The sequence below is a fragment of the Cavia porcellus genome, unplaced genomic scaffold (assembly GCF_034190915.1).
Source record: "Cavia porcellus strain 051 isolate PalLab524CR breed Dunkin Hartley unplaced genomic scaffold, mCavPor4.1 scaffold_6, whole genome shotgun sequence".
NCBI classification, from domain to species: Eukaryota; Metazoa; Chordata; class Mammalia; order Rodentia; family Caviidae; genus Cavia; species Cavia porcellus.
The window spans coordinates 88922561-88942025 of NW_026947489.1; the positions used below are offsets into that span (position 1 = coordinate 88922561).

At 46.1% G+C, this 19465-nt stretch overlaps 1 protein-coding gene across 7 annotated transcripts in view; it reads left to right on the forward strand.

Moving 5' to 3' along the window:
- Positions 1 to 19465, forward strand: part of Spag9 (sperm associated antigen 9) — a 107827-nt gene that overhangs the window by 5724 nt on the left and 82638 nt on the right. The window lies entirely within an intron of this gene.

The following is a 19465-nucleotide window of genomic DNA, read 5'->3' on the forward strand; positions in this document are numbered from 1 at the left end:
GCAGGCGCTTATGCCGCTGAGCTAAATCTCTAGCCCCTATTTGTTATTTTTTGAGACAAGCTTGTTATGTAGCACAGGCTGGCCTCAAACTCGCAGCATCTTCCTGCTTAGCCTCCCAAGTGCTGGGATTACAGGTGTGTGCCACCATGCCCTAGGAAGCTAAATTTTAAACTGCTCAGGTTACATTCTAGTGCTTTGTTAATCTGGCTGTTACCTAAATTATTTTGTGCATAAAGCCAGTACATTTATTTATTTATTTTTGTCTTTTGGGGGCAGCCTTTGCTATGCAATTCAGGCTGGCCTCGAACTCACTTTTTAGCCTCAGCTGGCCTTGAACTCATGCAGTCCTCCTGCCTCAGCCTCCCAAGTTTTGGAGTTACAGGTATGCACCACATGTCTGGCAAAGCCAGTACACTTAAAAATGTGTGAAACAATACCAAATTGGGCATGGTATCTAATTGGATCAGATGGGTTACTAGAGCCAGGACACTGGCGTGTATGCTTAGGGCAGCAATGGAGAACCTTTTAGAGCTTTCAGTGATACCCACACCTGCTGCAGCATGAGTGCCATGGGTTCGCCACCACTGCCGCAAGGTCAGTCATCCAGTTCTGTGCTTGGGACTAGGAGATTCCCTCTTCCTGGAGCCCTCAGTTTACCTCTAACTACAGGCTACACACTTTCATCCCAAGGTTCAAAGGAGAACTGGTTTTGGAGCCTCACCAAAAATATTCTTTTGTTCTGTGACTAATCGCTGAGTTAAAAAAGTTAACACCTTTTTTTTTGCTGTGCTCAGCACTCACAATGAATACAGTTGTTATCTACATAAATTATTAGGTTGAGGTCAGAAATACGCAGCATTGAGCCAGTCGTGGTGGCTCACGCACTCGGGAGGCTGAGGCAGGAGGATCATTGTGAGTTCGAGACCAGCCTGGGCTACAAAGTGAGCTCAAGGCCAGCCTGAACTGTATAGCAGTCTCAAAAAAGACAAAAAAAAAAAAAAAAAAAAAAAAAAAGAAGAAAAGAAATACGCAGCATAGATGTAGTTTAATAATTTATGTACTATGTATATCTGAAGAGCTGATATTTAGGTGTTATAGATACATTCTGTTTTACACCTAAGGTTTTCCGCCAGTGATATTTAGCTATAGGTTTGAATACAACGCTGATTTTTTTTTTTTTATCTGTACCGGGGATTGAACTCACGACTGCCTGCTTGCAAGGCAGGTACTTATGCCACTGAGCTAAATCCCCAGCCCCACAACACTGATTTCTTTCCTTAGGGATTCCATTGCTTAGTAGTTTGCCATAGTAAGCACACCCAAAATGTTTGAACTGAACAGCAGGGATTTAGCCCATTTGTTTGGAAGATTGCAATTTTTTAAAATTTTGTGTGAAATTCATGTTATGTACAAAAATTCAAGCAACAAAAGTTCTATTATGTTCTATTGTTATGAGAGCTCTAAAAGTAGAACAGTAGACACTGAAAGGTTAGTATGGTAAAGAAGTTTTTAAGTTGAGACTATGCCATGATTATTATCAGGACCTTTTTATTGTCAGGAACTAGTTTGTGCTAGGCATGGTGGCACAGTCCTGTAATCCCTGCACTCGGGAGGCTGAGGCAGAAGAACTAATGTAAGTTGGAGGTTAGTCTGGGCAGCATATTGAGTTTGAGGCCAGCCTGGACTATGCAGTGAGACCTTGTCTCAAAAAAACTTAAGTAAATGTTCTCAGTCAGTTTCCTTCTAGCTGTTGATGTTGTTTGTTTGTTTGTTTTGTTTGAGACATTGTTTTCCTATATAGTTTAGGCTGGCCTCGAACTCTGGGCTTACAAGTGTGTGCCACTATGCCCAGCTTCCTCTGCTTTTGATTAGGAAACTTTCCCAGTTACCAGCATATCACCCATGAAGTCACTGACTTGATTTAGTGGTGGTTTTATTTCTGTCTGTGTCCGTGGCTGTGTGGGCACATAGGTGTGTACATACACACCTTCCCGGCTCTGGGGAAGCAGGCAGGTGCAGGAAGGTGCAGCTTGCTTGCAGTTTGCACCGTAAACACAGCATGGGGCAGTGCAGTCCACAGTGGGTTGTGTCTGATACAGTTGTGTCCGATGCAGTGCGGGAAAGAACGGTGCTAGAGACCATTGGATGCAGAGGCGCCCAGAGAGCGAGCAGGCTGGTGAGAGGGAGCTGCTTGGGAGGCTGGGAACTGTCCTTGGAGAGTGATTCCTAGATCGCAGACTTGAGATCTTCTATTCTGAATTCTCTCCATCGCCGAAAGTTTAGAGAAGTACATGACTCTCATAAATGCATTTCTTGTATCCTCAGGGTTTTTCAGTTTTTCTGCTAGAGCCAGAAGCGAGGCCTTTGAGCTGTCCCCGCCTGAGACACCAGCCCACGCCCCTACATACCTGCTTCCTCTGCCCTCCACTGGCTTCCTTCTGTGTCCCATTTGCAGCCACATTTCTCTCTCTTGGACTGCTCCTCCCACTTGAGAAAGTAGTCATTTTTGTTTAGCTGTAGTTTCTTGCGGTGCTGAGGATCAGACCCAGGGTTGGCAGCCTGCTTCCCATGGCACAGCCTCTGTGCAGCACTCTGTGCGTCCCTTGTGTCTTCTCTCTTTTGTTCTTTTCTTTCGCCTTTCAGGCTGGTCTTGAGCTCCTGAGCACAGCCGGACCTCGGCCTCCAAAGGGCTAGCTGTGAGGTGTCACCCCCCAAAGGGCTAGCTGTGAGGTGTCACCCCCAGCTGCTCCACTTTCAGCTGGGGACTAGCACTGGATCCCCTCACTTCTGTCCGGATCAGTTCCTGCCACTTGAGTGCAGACTCTGGAAGCTGTCACCCCGCATGCAGACTCCACCACACTGGAACTTGTGTCATTCACCACTGAGGTACAGTGCCTGGCACATGGAGAGTGCTGGGTGACTTTAAGGGGAAACAACCGATTTCTGTGTTTCTAGTATTGTCAGCCTCTAGGCTGCCAACTTCTCCAAAATGGAAATCTGATCAGACTGTTTCCACACCGGAAAGCTCGCAATGATTCTGTCCAAAATTCTTTTCTTTGGTTTGTTTTTTGAGACAGAGTCTCACTAAGGCTGGCCTTGAACTCAAGATGTAGCCTAGGGTGACCTTGAACTCACTGTGATCTTCCTGCCTCTGCCTCCCAAGTGCTGGGACCAAAGTTCTGTCCTACCATGTCCGGTTGTCTAATGTTCTTGAAGTGGTCTGTAATCTTAGCGCTCGGGAGACTGAGCCAGGAGGATCCTTGCAAGTTTGAGATCAGCCTGAGCTACAAAGTGAGCTCAAAGTGAGCTCAAGGCCAACCTGAACTGCATAGTGAGACCCTGTCTCTTAAAAAAAAAAAAAAAAAAAAAGTTCTTCAAGCCATCTAAGGCTTTGGGATCTAGCCTCCATTGATCCTTCTCTCTCCCGCCCTCTCTCCTTCATTCCTTCCCTCCTTTCCTCTTTTCCTTCTTTTTTCTTTTTTGGTTTGTTGAGACAGGGTCTCACCACGTAGTTCAGCTGTTCTTGAACTCACTATGTAACCCAGATTGGCCTTGAATTCACAGTGATCCTCCCACTTCGGCCTCCTGAGTGATCAGATTACAGGTATGTGCCACCACAGCAGCTTTCCTGTGTTTCTTTTCCTTTTTTTGGAACTAGGAATTGAACTCAGGACCTTGTGCTTGCCAGGCAGGCATTTGTGCTGTTGACCTGTATCCCTGGCCGCGCCTGTGCTTCCTTTGAGACACCGAACACTTTGACTTGCACAAGAGATTCTCTCTGGGCCTCCATAAACGTCATCCCTTGCTCAGCACCCTCCTTCCCACCTGCTGCCTGATCTATCACCTGTGGCGGGCGCTCGGGTCTGGAGTGCCTTTTCTGAACACCCGAGTTCGGATCCTCCCCCACCTGCAGCCGTTTTCCTGTCTTTGCCTGTTTTCCCTCTGTGCTGAAGCTCGACCCTGCTGCCTTGCTCCTTAGGCACGTGGTCTTCCACAAAGCTGCATCCCCAGCTTCTTTACTCTTGGTAGTTTGACCCTGGGTCTCAGTCAGTTGCCCAGGCTGGCCTCAAACTTGTGATCCTCCCACCTCAGCCCCCTGAAAAACTGGGAGTTCTTTTCTGTTCTCAGCACTTTCTGTATTGTACCAATCGTGTTGCTCTTGTCCCCCCACCAGAATGCTAGGTTGCAGTTGGTCCTTGTGGTCCCTCTTGGTTGGTTGGGTAAGTGCACCAGAGGTCAAGTAGCCAAGCCTGCCACACATTTCTTGGTGTGTTCAGTTAGTCAGTTAGTGCCTATACTGCTGCCGCCACATTATGCAGAACTGAAAAGTTCCTCAATGAAACCTTTGAGCTTTTTTTTTTTTTTTTTTTTTTTTTTTTGCATTCCTGGGGATGAAGCCAGGGCTGTCTCAGTGAGCTGTGTCCCCAGCCTTTTTGAGACAGGTTCTCACCAACTTGCTGTGTTGCCCAGACTGGACTTGAACTCGCAATCTTTTTGTCTCAGCTTACCAAAGCACTGGAATTACAGGCATGTACTGCCACACCTTTGGCTTTTGAACGTGTAGAAAAATTAAGAACTCTCCTGAGTATAGTAATAGTCTAGAAATATTTGTACATTTAAAAGATTCAGTATGTAGATCATTGGAAATACTGTCAGAAGGCTGGCAGTGGCACATGCTTGTAATCCTAGAACTTGGGAGGCTGAAGCATGAGGATTGCTGTGAGTTTGAGGCCAGTCTGTGTGATGTAGGGAATGTGAGGCCAGCCTGAACTATGAGTGTGACCCTGCCTCACACACACAATAAAGTGTTTGCAAAGATTGACCTAAGTAATTTTATAATGCTGGTTTTATTCACTTCAAGCTATGTGTGTATGTTTGGTTTGTTGGGTTTTTGTTGTTACTGTTGTTGCTGTTTGTTTAATTCAGAGTTTGGCTGTGAAGGCCTTGAACTCACTATGTAGCCTAGCCTGGTCTTGAACTCGAGGCCAACCTCCTGCCTCAGCCTCCTGAGTGCTGGAATCACAGATGTGTAGCACCACACCCAGTTTCTTTCTAGCTATGTAGTTCTGAGCAAGCACAATGGTTCTGATAGCAACTTTTTTTGTTTATTTGTATCTGGTGTTTTGAGACAGGGTCTTCCTGTGTAGCCCAGGCTGGCCTCAAACGCACAGCATTTCTCCTGCTTCAGTTTCCTAGTGTTGATATCACCATTTTTATTTACTTAAATTTAATGGTTCCTTTTATTTTTCAGTTTATCCACAAATATTTGTTTCTGAGTTCCTGATTGAGAAGGTGACTGTGGGTAGGTTTTCCACACAAATGAAGATTAAGTACCAAACCATAATTTTAACCAGTTGTTTAATGTCTTACTTTAGACTTGCAGTGCTTTTTAAGAGGGGGATCTCACTGTGTTACCCAGCCTTGTCTAAAATTCCTGGTCTCAGGTGAGCCTCCTGCCTCACTTTCTCTCATGCTGGGATGGTAGGCATGTGCCGCTGTTTTTGGTGTGGGGCGGATTCTGGTTAGGGTTCAGCAGTACTTGTAGGAGCGATGGCAAACCTTTTGGAGCTTTCAGGGAATACAGGCGGTCCACTGTGGCTCACCACCATTGCCCTCTAGTAACGTGTAAGACAGTTAAACATTAACCTCTGAAATAAAATGTTTATTTCGTATGCATGGGAACCTATATTGGCTAAAAGCTTCTGTCAGGCTATTATGGTGTAAGCCAGATTTCTTTTTCCTCTCGTTTCTTCCTTCGGTGCTGGGGTATGACACTCTGGGCCTTGTGTGATAGGGACCAGACCTCTACTGGTGAACTACATCCCAAACACAGATTTCTGATTTTAATAATGAAATCCTTGCAGGGGATGGGGACCCACCTCTATAATCCAGCACTCTTGGGAAGCTGAGGCAGGAGGATCACAGTGAGTTCACAGCCAGCGTTGGCTACCTAGTGAACTTTTTTTTTTTTTCAGCTACATGTCAAGAGTATACCTAGTGAACTTAAAGCCAGCCTGAGTTATATCAGAGGCCCTCTCTCAAAAACAAACAAACAATTACCTTAAAAACTAAATGGGTAGTGCAAAGGTAGACTCAGACTAGACCTTGCAGTACAAGTCTTTGAAAAGATGATTGTTTATATACGCTCCTACTTTGAGGACAGACTGCTTGGACTCCTATGATGTGATTTGGGAAACCGGACAGCAGCTACCGCTCATTAGTGGTTTTGGCTTTAACTCTAGCAGATACTTCTGTGTTGGGGTAGGAATCCAGTGAGTAATTTACTCAGTTTCACCAGCCCTACCCTAAGCTGAGTGCCAGGAATTATGATTTCTGAACAGCTAAAATTAATGCCTTAGGCCTTACTGAGAAAAGATTGTAATCTTGGCTCATTGGAGAAACATTTAAAGGCCCAGTATTTATTTTACCTTATTTATAATAAATTAGTATCTTAGCTCTCAATAGGCTTTTTTTTTTTTTTTTTTTTTTAACACAGTCTTGCTATGTAGGCCAGGCTGATTTTGGACTGATTTTATAGCCCAGGCTGTCTTCGAATGCTGAGTGATCCTCCTGTCTCAGCCTCCCAAGTGCTGGGAGTACAAGTGTGCACCACCACACCCAGCTATGACACTGAGCTTTAAACTCTGAAAATGAAAGTCAGAAAATGTAAGAGATCAAATATCAGATACTCACGGAAGTAAGAAATTATAACAGTACCAGTAAAGCATTGCTGGGGAACACAGCAAACTTAGCAGTACTACAGGTGCTTGGGCTCTGTCAGTATGTGGGGAGTTTAACATTTGTTTCTTAAGTACTGTGACATTTGCATATACTTTAGTATTTTCTGAGAGCTGCTCATGTTGATAGATAGATACACATCAGGTCTGTCTGTCTTTTTTGCTTTCTTTCTCTCAGTGTTGCTCAGACCCAGGCCTCTTTCGTGCCGGACCAATGCTGTACCCTGAGCTCCATCTAACCTTTTGGCTTTAATCGCTGTATGCTGCCTTCATATAAAACACGACTGTTCATCCATTTGGAGACGATGACCAGGGAAGCTTCATGTGTACCACAGCCATTGCCATGGCGTCATGCGGTGTACGCGTGAGAGCCCCCAGAAATTCACGCTTCAGCAGTAGGGTTTTATGTTGCACGATATGTATTTGTAAACTTAACTACCTTTGGCCTCTTGGCTTGTGACTTATATTCCCATCAGTAGCGTGGGTATTGTATTACAGTTCTTATTTTCCCTGTGTCTTTGCCAAGATAGCACTATCAGATGTTTTGGCTTTGTTGCCAGTCTGATATGCATGAAACCACTTCTTGGTTTTTTTTTTTTTTTTTTTTTTGTCTTTTTCGTTTTTTATCGGTACCAGGGATTGAACTCACGACTGCCTGCTTGCAAGGCAGATGCTTATGCCACTGAGCTAAATCCCCAGCCCCACCACTTCTTGTTTTAATTTGCTTTTCACAGATCTCTGGTGTGGCTGAGCTTGTGTTCTTTATTTTTTATTTTAAAAAATTTGGGGGTCTTTTTGAGACGGTCTCTCTATGCAGTACAGGCTGGCCTTGTACTCACTTTGTAGCCCAGGCTGGTCTTCAACTCACAGTGATCCTCCTGCCTCAGCCTCCTGAGTGCTAGGATTACAAGTGTGCGCCACCATGCCCAGCTATTTTATTTTTATTTATTTATTTGGTACGGAGGATCAAACCCATGACTGCACGCTTGCCAGGCAGGTGCTTATGTCCCTGAGTTAAACCCCGGCCCTGCCCAGCTTATTTTAACAATTTTTGTTATGAGCAGGTGCTCTTACATTAACTGATAATTTCCTGTGACTTGCCTATACTTTTTTTTTCTTTCTACACTGAGGGTTGAACTCGGGGCCTTTGCATTGGGCTACATCCCTAGCACTTAAAAGATTTATTTTGCGACACAGTTTTACTAAATTGCCTAGGCTGAAGTGGAAATTGTGATCTTCTACCTCTATTGGCATTGCAGTGATAGGATTACAGTCATATGCCTCCACGTCCAGCTGCCTATTCAGTTTTATAGATCAGTAATTGACAGTAATTTATGCCTTTAAGTACATAGCTAGATGTGAATTGTATTTTTATGGGTGTATAGTATTCTACATAAGATCACCAGTTTGATGGCAAGGACTGGAAAATGATAGAAAGTCTAGAGATTTATCATCCAAATGCAGTGGACAGACCTTGCCACATCCTGATTGTAGAAGTATTTGTGAGGGGGCTGGGGATTTAGCTCAGCGGCATAAGCGCCTGCCTTGCAAGCAGGCAGTCGTGAGTTCGATCCCTGGTATCGATAAAAAGGAAAAAGACAAAAAAAAAAAAGAAAAGTATTTGTGAGACAGTAAGCAAAACCTGAGTAGTGCGGGGACGCTCTCTGTGAGTTTATTAGGCACTGGGAAACAGCGCTCATAGAGTTACTCAGGTAGTTTCAGCTGAGTTTCCTTATGCGGGAACGTCCCTGTTCTGTCACTCCGAGGTGGGGTTTATGTAAGAAAGAGGAGCGCTTCCTTTTTCTTCCTGCCTAATCATTTCCAAGAGCGCTTCCTTGCTCTGGCTTCTCCCTCCCCACTCTTTTTAAAAATAGGACGCGTTCTGGTTCCTTGGAGCAATGGCTTTCCCTCGGTCTCTGAGTATATTAATTATAGTTGTCATTTGTTTCCAGCTTTCTCGGTTTTCTGGGAGGCCCATTTCTCCCCGAAGGTCCTGGTCTCTCCCAGGCTGTAGCTCCAAGTATCTGTCACCCAGTAATTATCCCCCCTGTTTTAAAAATGAGGTGCTATCCCGGGTACTACCACCCCCCAGAGAAAGCGCTAAACAAAGAGGGACAGGAAGGGTTGTGTGCCTGGCGGGACCCGGCCGCCTCCTGTGACCAGTGTGGCTGGGATGCAGGCCTTCACGCACCCCTGCTTCCCCCGAGACCCGCCCCACAAGTCGCTGTGGAGCTGCCGCCTGCCTCCCACACGTTGCAGCCCGGCTCCCTCCTGTGCTAGCGCGCTGGTCGTCCTGTGTCTTCTGCAGTCTGCACAGGCGCATCTTCCATCTTTCGGTGTTGAGTCCTTTGGGGGACTCAAGGGAGGAACCCTAGGCATGCTCCTCTGCACATGTTTATCTATGTTTTAATACTAGGAGGCCCTTATTGCAAAGTATCCCTAGTTAACTTAAATGTCACCAGCAATTCTATTCTAACTTCTCTTTTAACTTATAGCTAACTGTTGTAGTCAGGGGTTGTACACAGAACAATTCAGGTCAGGACATGGAGTTTATAATATTTTTATAATGGTCACCGGAAGTCAACACAGGAGAATGCAGGAAATCTATCTGCAACACCAACGACATAGATTAATTAGTCGAGTCTAAACTCCACGGCAATGTCCCACATGAGTCCAGATAAAAACCCAGAACTCAGGACAACGCCTCCACGAGTCCAACTGGAAGTCCAGAGCCCACAAGAAGGACTCGCGCCAGGAAGACCCAAGGGTCAGCGGTGGAAGCCAGAAAGTCTATGCCAGCAGGATGAAGGAGCTGTGCTAGTGGGATGAGGGTTCTACACTGGAGCTTAGAAGTCACACTCACAACAAAGAGCGGGGCTGTCCTGAAAGGAACCACAGCTGTCCTCAGCGACATGGAGGCCCCGAGCTCCTTCGACAACAAGCACAGTCGGGTACGTGCCAGGAAGCAGCGTGACGAGTTCACCCTGGAGACCAGGCAGCACATGTCTTCCCCTCCAGAGCCAGGAAGCAATGCTCGATGTGAGGGCCAGGGCTTCTCCAGGAGAACCAACAGCTCAGACAGCAACTCGTAGGAGAACCCACAATGTCTCCTTCACACCTCAATCCCTCTCCGCACCTCTCTTCTTCTCCACCTATTTATCCTGGCAACCCTTCTCAGGTGGAGCATCTTCTCTCAATGCATGCTGATGTAATCCATCTGGCGTTGAGTTGACCACTAGTTATCAAACCATAACACTAACTACTAAGGGTTAGTAGAGAGAATAGCATATTAACACACTTCCATATGCTCAACTGCAAAAGTTGGGATATTTCTCTTTTTTTTCCCTTTCCTTTCTTTTTCCCTATTTTTTTGAGATAGGGTCTCGCTGTGCACTTCAGGATGGCTCTGAGCTCACTCTGTACCCAGGCTGGCCTGGAACATGCAGAACATTCTGCCTCAGCCTCCTGAAGGCCTGGGATGGCAGGCGTGCACCACCACCCTCGGCTGAAAGTTTTGTTTTCTTTTCCTGTGGTACCGAAGATTGAGGTGGGCTCTGAGTACCCGCCATGGTAAATGCGCCACCACCGAGCTGCATCCCCAGCTTTTTTATTTTGTGACAGGCTCTTGTGAAATTGCTCAGGCTGGCTTCAAAGTTGCGATCCTCCTGCCTCATCCTTCTGAGTAGCTGGAGTTACAGATGTATACCACTGACCCAACAATTTGGACAGCTGTTTTGTTTTTGAGACAAGATCTCTTTATGGAGCTCAGGCTTGCCTTGAACTTGTGCTCTTCCTGCCTACGCCCCGGGTGCAGGGTCACAGCTGTGCTCCCCACACCCCAGCAGCTACCTCTCTCTTCAGCTGAGGTGACACTGTGCCCTGTGCACTCTCTGTTATCCTCACCATCTCCACCCCTCCTTTTCTCTCCTCTGTTCTCCTTCACCTACTTCCCCTCATTTTTTCTCTTCCTTTTCTCCCTTCCTTCCTTCCAGTGCGGGGGATTGAACCCAGGGCCTTCTCACTGGCTCCAGCCCCAGAGATTTTTTACTTTTTGCTTTGAGACATGGCTTCACTCAGTCACTACTTTACCAAACCCGGGCTGGAACCTCCTGCGTCAGCCTCCCAGGTGCTGGAACTGTGGGCCAAACCGCTATGCCACCTTCCACCATTTCTAGAGTGGACATGGTACAGTTAGGCTGCGTGCTAAGGGCGTGGCCCCCAGCTGATGGCACAGTAGGTGCGAGGTGCCTGTGACTAATGGTAGAGGCTGGCTGGGGTGTGGGTCAGGCTGGTGAGCCCATGAGGGGAGTGTGGGACCCCATCCCTCCTGTCCAGTCCAAGCGGCCACACTGCACCATGTACCCTGCCCAGAAACCAGAGGCGGAGCCGGGAGCCAGAGCAGGGGATCAAATTCACAACCGCCTGCTTGCACGGCAGGCCCCTGGGGTTTTAAAAAAGTTGCTCCACCATGATCACACCCAGAAGTCATTAGGGATCATTCCACACCATGTTTGCTATTCCATCGATGTTCACGTTTTCCTGGTGGTCTCATAAATACAGCTTTATAGTTTGCTGCTTCAGTCAGGGTCCATGCAAGGAGTCCGACACTTAGCCTCATGGTTACACAGCTCGCAGCGTTCCCAGAGGTGGGATCATGCTCCTTTCCTTTATTCCCCTTTGACGTTAATTTTGAAAATACTCAGTCATTTATAGTAGGAAGTTCCCTGCGTTTTGATGAAGTGGGCTGTCCTTTTGTGTGTTTAATGTGATCTTCGGTCCTCTTTTATTTCATCAAAGAGACTGTGTAGGAAACTATTAAGCTGAGTTTAATGATAATTATGTAACACAGTGGAACTATTTCTTTCCCCATTCTGTAGAGTAAGTGGAGGGGTAATCCAGCCTTTTATTTGTGATAGTATAAATATGTATATATATATTTGACAAGTGCTGTAGTCATAATACTATGCATCTTTATTCTAAAGAGCAGTGGTCTCTTTTTCTTACCCTCTGGGACTCACCTTTTCAAAGTGTTGGCTGTTTTTCCTCCAGAACAGCAAGGCAGAAAAGTCCTTAGATGCCATCTGGACTTGCAGGCATTCTTGCTTCATCGCAAAGCTCGTGGCTTAGACCCTGACATAGGTTGTGTTGTCCCTGGGGCTGGAGTTTTTCCCGTTGGGCGATTTCTGATCACTCCCAGAAGAGGTCTTTCTGTGGTCCTGTCCGCGTCCTTGCTGACCAGTTAGTGACTGAGAATGGAGAGGCAGTCCAGCAGAGATGTGTTTGTTATCCAGGCTGGAATAGCCCATTCACAAGCTGTGTTCCCTGCCTTCCTTTGAAGAAGTATGTGCGCACATGTGTGCTTGTGTGTGTGTGAGAGACGCACGGAGGGAAGGGAAGCAGGTGCGTGTCCTGTTCCACTGTGCCGGAGGGGTCTGACAAACTGCCGGGGCTGCGCCTAGACCTGCCCTGGGTGAGAGGTTTGGACTTGAAGTACCGCTGCCCGCCTGCCGGGCTCTGGCCTCTTTGGTAACCCTGTCAGGGATGTTGTACTGTTTGCCAAGGATGGCAGAGGATGACTAACTTGATGGTTACACTGCTGGTTAGAAGTCACATTAGATCGGGTAGGAATGGCAGTAGACATCTTACAAACATTCATTTATTTATTTTTTCCTTTTCCTTCAAAATGTCCTGGCCGAGATAGTTTCCAGAGTCCTATTTACTTTGCATAAAAATACTGTTCCATGCAAATTATAGTAATAAAGGGAAATCACTTCGTTATCCTAGGAGCTCTTTGTTGTAAAAATCCTTAAAATGCCTTGCATATCTTGAGTTCATCCACACAGCTGGCTCTGCCCTCGCTGGCTCTTGTTTGTCACTGGATTGCTGTAATCACTTTCGATCTCTGGGTGCACCCTCACCTCCTGCCCCCACTCCAGCAGTGACCCTCTGCTCTCATTGCACCGACTCGCCAAGATGGGATGGTGCTCAGGGTCCTCGGAGGCCCTGCGTGATTTGGTCCTTGTCAGTTTTCCAGCCCGTCTCTGAGCCTAGCCGATCTGGACCTGTCATTTCTTTGCTTGATGACTTGTGCATCTTGATGACTTTATGTGTCTTAGGAAGTCTTTCATGTCATTGATTCCCATGGTATTCCTTTTGAAATCTTGTATGGTTTCTTTTGTCATATTTATGTTTATAGTGTGGGTGTGTTGTTTGCAGACTTCAGCCATAGGGTTTTTAAAAGTTACATTTCATAATTCAGAGTTTGAGGGGCTGGGGATTTAGCTCAGCAGCATAAAGCGCCTACCTTGCAAGCAGGCAGTTGTGAGTTCGATCCCTGGTACCGATAAAAAGGAAAAAAAAAAAAAAAATTCAGAGTTTGAAATGCTAACCTCTCATTTGAGAAAGTATTTGGAAATCTCGTCACATGTAAATCTGAGACCAAGTTATAAACCAAGGCTGTGCCGTTATCCTGTGTGTATCACTTAGGCGGTGATGGATTCCTTATTGGCATTAACTTTTTTTTTTTTGTACTAGGGATTGAAAATAAAGCTTCGCACTTGCCAGGGAGGGGTTTGTGCCACTGAGCTAAATTCCTAGCAGCATTAACTTCAAAATAGAGGGCTGTGGAATTACACACAATCTTTGGAAATCCACCCTTTTTGCTTTTCTTTTTCAGTACTGGGAATTAAATCTAGGATCACTTTACTGAGCTACATACTCAGCACTTTTTTTACCTTTTATTATTATTATTATTATTATTATTATTATTATTATTATTGGCAGGGTCTTGCTGTGTAGCCCAAGCTATCCTCAAACTTCTGGTGATCCTTCTGCCTGAGCCTCCTGAGTACTGGAATCACAGGCATGTGCCACCTTGCTGGCTTTGTTTTTTATTTTGGGAGAAAGTCTTGCTAAGTTGCCTAAGATGGGCCTGAATTTTAGATCCTCTTGCCTCCGCCTCCCAGAGTGCTGATATTTACAGGCATGATCTACTACACCTGGCTTCAAATCTGGTTTTTTAAAGTTTTAGTTTTTTGAGCTGCATAGTCCAAGGTTGGCTTGAGGGGAGACTGGCCTGTGACTCAGGGCAGTCCTCGTCTCTCAGCCCGAGTGCTGAGATTGCAGGTGTGCACCTCCATGTCTTGCTAATCTATTTTTTAAATAACACAGACAGCAGGGTGTGTTGGCGCATGCCTGTGATTCCCTGCCCTCTGCAAGGCTGAGGCAGGAGGACTGCAAATCTGAGTGCAGTCTGGGGAATTCAGCGAGACTGTAGTTTCAAAAAAAATACCGAAAGGGGCTAGAGATTTAGCTCAGTGGCATAAGTACCTGCCTTGCAAGCAGGCAGTCGTGAGTTCGATCCCCGGTACCGATAAAAAAAATTGAAAAATTAAAAAAATTTTTAAAAAATACTGAAAAACAAAAACAAAAATTTGGAAACGGTGAGGCATGGTGGTGCTTGCCTGTAATCCCAGCACTTTGGAGGCTGAAACAGAAGAATCACCAAGAGTTCGAGGCCAAGGTAGTTTTTTTTTAAGACAGAGTCTCACTGTGCAGTTCAGGCTGGCCTTGAGCTCACTTTGTAGCCTAGGCTAGTCTTCAACTCTCAACAGTCCTCCTGCCTTAGCCTCCCGAGTGCTGGGATTACAGGCGTGAACACTATGCCTGGCTTGAGGCCAAGTTTGAGGCAACCTAAAGTATATAGTGACTTCAAGGCCAGCCTGAACTACTTAGCAAGACCCTGTCTCCAAAAAACAAAATAAACTGTATATATGTATACACACACATATATACATATACATATGTACATGTATATGTATACATATATACACACATGTAAATGAAAGGGCCAGGGATGTAGTGCAGTGCAAAGGCCCTCGGTTCAATGCATAGTACCACAAACAAACAACCAAAAACAAAAACAGCCGTGCTAATACCCATATTTAATGTCTGTTGCTTCTGCTATATGTGGAACATTAAGGACCAGGGCTGTCTTGTAATCTTTTACAGTCCCAGCACCTTAAAATATTTAAGACAGTAAGACTCAGTTGTGTATCAAAAGGACGGAGGAATGAAATCTCACTTCCTCTTTACTTCCTTTGTAAATCAAGGAGAGTCTCACTTGTCCTTTTGCTTGTGGTTTACTCAAACTCGGAAACTGAAGCGTGGTTCTTTGTGCACGCCCTCTTGTGTGCTGTTCCCTCTTTTTCCTAGAGCGTCCTCACTCTGCTTCTTCAAGCACACGCTTCCTTTCACAGTCAGTGCTATGGCTTTTCTCTTTCAAAGCAGGCTTAGTCCCTTGTTCTCCTGTGCTTCCACTACGCACTCAGTGTGCTATAGTAACAGTGCGTAGCACGCTGTGTTGCTAATACCGTTTAACTGCCTATTCTGTGCTGTCAGTATCTGGGGAATGAGCTGTATTCCTGTTTTTCTGCTATCACATTTTGTGTGTTAGAATAAGTCGAAATTATAGAAGTTGAAAGTCATCTTACTTACTTTCTCGTTGCTGAGACAAAATACCCAACTCTCAGAGTGAAAGGAGGAAAAGTTTGCTTTAGCTCACAGTTTGTAGAGTTTCAGTTCATAGTTGCTGGCTCTGATTTGGGGCAGCATGGCAGAGGAGAAGCAGCAGCCCATGGCATGGCAGGCAGGGGGCAGCGAGCAGCGGAAGCACGCCTGCCTTCTTCCTGCCCCTTATTCCAAGCCTGTTGATTGGTGCTGCCCGCACCTGAGGTGGGGCTTCCGTTGTCCACACCTGGAACTCTGTCTGCCAAACTTATTTAGTAATCACACGCCCTTAGTCCTAGGATCACACACTGTAACCTTCAAAAGTTCCACCTATGAGGTATGAGGCTTTGGGAGCATCTAGATACAAGCCATAACAAAACCAACATGTTTCCTTAAGATGAGTCAGGAGGACTTCAGCCTGGGCTTGTAGCTCCTGGCAGAGCTCCTGCCTGGCCTACACAGGCCCTCCTTAACAAGGGCTTAGCCCAAGCTCAGCGCCACAATAAAACAGGGCAGCTGTGTTTGCAGACTGCTAAGCTCATGATGAAGTCCGGCATTCGCACATGTCCTTCTAGTGCCCTCAGGGTCTTGGAGCACAGAGAAGCAGAAAGACCTGTGGGGGAGCTTTTGTTTTGGTGTGCTGGTCCTTTTTGGCCCTGGGACTGGCTGCATGGAAGACAGTTTTCCATAGATGTGGGAGGGTGGTTCCAGGATGAGTCAGGGCATTACATTAGTTGTGCCCTTTATCTGTTGTTGTTATTACATTGTAATATATAATGGAATGGTTCTGCTGATCACTGCACTGCAGAATCAGTGGGACTGTTAAGCTTGTTTTCGGGCAGCGAGATGGTCCTTTCTGGGGGTGCTGGGAGGTAGTGACACCCACAATGTGTTGTTTATGTCAAATCCACTCCTGTCACTGCAGAAAACCCTGCTTTGCCAGGTTAGGATGTTGGAAGTGGTCGTGGGCTTTTCAGTGCCTTTGTGGCAATCTCAGGATATTTCACTTTGACTTTAATCCAGAACATACAGAGATTTGTGGTTGTCTTCAGTGTACTTGTTTAGGACACTGTCATTTGCCATTTTAAGCATCTGACCTTCTTTCATCATGGACCAAGTCAGTTCACCTGACTTATTCACAAATGCGTCCATTCCATCCCAGTTTGGTGGAGTCCTTTGTCATTGAGAAGAGGTGGTCAAACTCCTCTAAAACTGAAGAAAAGAAAGAAAGGAAGAAGAAAGACAGGTTGATAGATGAGGGGCCCTGGCTCAGTCCTTTCATTCTCTGCTAGTGTTTGACAGGCCAGGGATCCAGCATTCACTCATTGTCACCATTGCTCTAGGTTGGCTTTGGATGCAGCCGCTCTGTCTGCAGATATTACACAAGTAAGCAAGCTCTGTGACCCATTCTGTGTCACCGAAATGTGCTACCAGTAATGACTGGTTTTCTATAAGCAATCTCTGTGGTGACTCTTGTAATTCAAAAACTAGGCAAGGGGTCAGCCTTTAGAAAGCCGTCTCATGGGTACCTGTCCTATCTTGAGGGCCCACACTCTTTTATTTATTTTTTGAGTGGTACATTTCAGTTTCCTCCTAATAAACCCCTCTTAAGCTTCTTACTAATAGGCCTGAGAATTCTTGCTCTGAGATAGGAGTCAGTGAGCCTGCAGCCTATTGGGTAGGCTTAGGCGCTCCGTCTCTGCAATGGGAGCCTTCCTGAGCCCTACGTGGGGACGTTTTCTCTTGGCAGGCCAGCAACAGCAGGAAAGGAAGCACTGGAATCATGACTGTTGAATATGATGGTTCATCAGAAACAAAACTGTCAGCTAGGGCGAGACTGGCCCATGGCTAGGGAGGTCCAGCACAGCTCCTCAACCTGAGGCAGGCAGACACTGAGCCCTTCTGCACCTGTGAGGATAAGGGGCCACATCAGCGCAGGGGCTGGAGATGTAGCTCAGTGGAAGAGCACTTGCCGAGCATATCAAGACCTGCGTTTGATCCCCAACACCATTTCTTTGCCTCAGGGAAAGTTTTTCCTCCCATCCTTTCTCCCTGAAACCTGATTCCCCTCCTTAAAACCCAACTACTTATTTTTAAGCTGAGCATGGTGGCATAGCCCTATAATCCCGGCACTCAGGAGGCTGAGGCAGGATCATTGCTGTGAGTTCAGAGCTACCTGAACTACATAATAAGACCCTGTCTCAAACAAAACAAAACATCCAGGGGAAATGAGTTAGGGTACAGGAAATGAAGGTAAGTAAAAAGAGACAAGAAAAATCATAACTGAAAATGGTACTTTATTTATATATTGGTTTTTTTGAGCCCAGGTCTCACTATATAGTTTAGGCTGGCCTTGAACTTACTGTATAGTCCATGTTGGCCTCAAACACATCCTCCTGCCTCAGCCTCCCAAGTCCTGGGGTTACAGGCCTGTGCCACCATACCCTGCCCCAAACAGGTGTTGTCATCTTGTTGGTAACATCAGTGCTCATCAGCCTGGGCTGTGTGCACTGCCATACACAGAATCCTTTCTAAGCACTGTGCTTCAGTCCCCTCTGCTGTTTCGTTAGCTCATCCTGTGTGGCACTGGCTGAAAAAAGACACTTGTGCCACAGCTCTGAAAAGTTCACAACAAATGTCCTTAACAGCAGGCAGGATCAACTGCTCACCAGAAGGAAAGGGCACTTGTTAGTTTTAGCAGTGAGGTTAGCTGCTAAGAATAACACTGTCAGTGCGGACACATTTGATGGAGTGGTGGCCTTCAATAATTGCTTTTGTTCTCTGTTACTTTTTTTTTCTTTTGAAAAGCTCTACAGGCTTGTCTTTTAATGCTGGTTACTTGGTATCCATGAGGCAAAATAGTTCTGGTTTAATGGGTCTGTTAGTTAGCTGGTTGCCACCATTACACAAAGCAGTCTTGAGAATGTGAATCACCGGTTGTAGTGAACCCATACTTTAAGAAGGATTGGTGGTATTTTCTTCCTAAATGCAGCTTTCTCTCCATTGACAGTCTTCAAGTCCTCTGCTGTCCCCTCATTTGGGCTTTGTCCCTTTTTGAAGAAGCCCTTCAGTGACATTTGATTTATACATATTTTGACTAGGATTAGCTGGTGGGCTTAGGAAACTGTGACTGAGACAAACATGAGGTGGGAAGGATGTGCAGGCAGAAGTGGTAAATAATAATAGTCAGGCCACATGTGAACTCAAGTAAGTGTTGGATTCTGACCTAACGCCTGCCACCAGCTGTACCTGTATTGTCAGAATATGTCAAAGTAACCTCTCAAGGACAGGGCTTTGATAAACATCTGTAAAGCACTTGATGTTTTATGGTCTCTGCAGTCTGACTCGTGAATCTGTGTTTGCAGCTGTTGCCCAGCACTAGCATCACCTCCTCAGCTCCACCTCACATCGTTAGATGTTAAATTCCCACCAGGAGCATAACCTAGACCCCTTGCATGTGCAGTTCACACAGTGCCTGCCAGTCTGACAGCCCGTGGAGCTCAGGGAATGATGCCGTCAGTGGCAGCAGCTGCAGGGACAGGAAACGGTGTTTGCTTGCCTGTCCGTGGCTCACCTCTTGCTGTGTGGCCAGTTCCTAACAGACCGAGGACCACCGGGGAGTGGGGCTCCTGGTGGTGGTTCTCACTGCCTTGAGGGTTCTTCGTCCCAAGCACTGTCCAGGGACAACAGGGACCCTTTAATCTGGGCCATTGAGCTAAGCCACTTTGCCAAGAGTTCTGTTTGGGCATCTAATAGCATTTTATTAGTACGCCTCTATTTTTATTCTGCTTTTTCTTTTCTTTCTTTTTTATCTTCCTTTTTGAGACAGGTTTCACCGTGCAGTGCAGGCTGGCCTTGAACTTGCAGCAATCTTCATGTCTCAGCTTCCTAAATGCTGGGATTACAGGCATGTGTCACCATGCCTGGCCTCTTTTCTTAATTTTTTTTATATCAGTGTCTCTTACTTCCAAACTATTGCTGTCCATTATAGAGGGGACACTGTTGTGGCCCAGACTGGCTGCAAATTTATGATCCATCTGCCACAGCCACCTGAGTGCTGGAATTACAGTTATGTGCCACTACACCCTGCTTACTTAGTTACTTTTTTGAAGGGTATTAGGGTTATTAAGAAGTTCATTTTATACGATTGCCAAGGTCGTGGCAGGAGGATCATGACTTCAGGGCCAGCCTAGGCAATTTAGTGAGATGCAGCCTGAAAA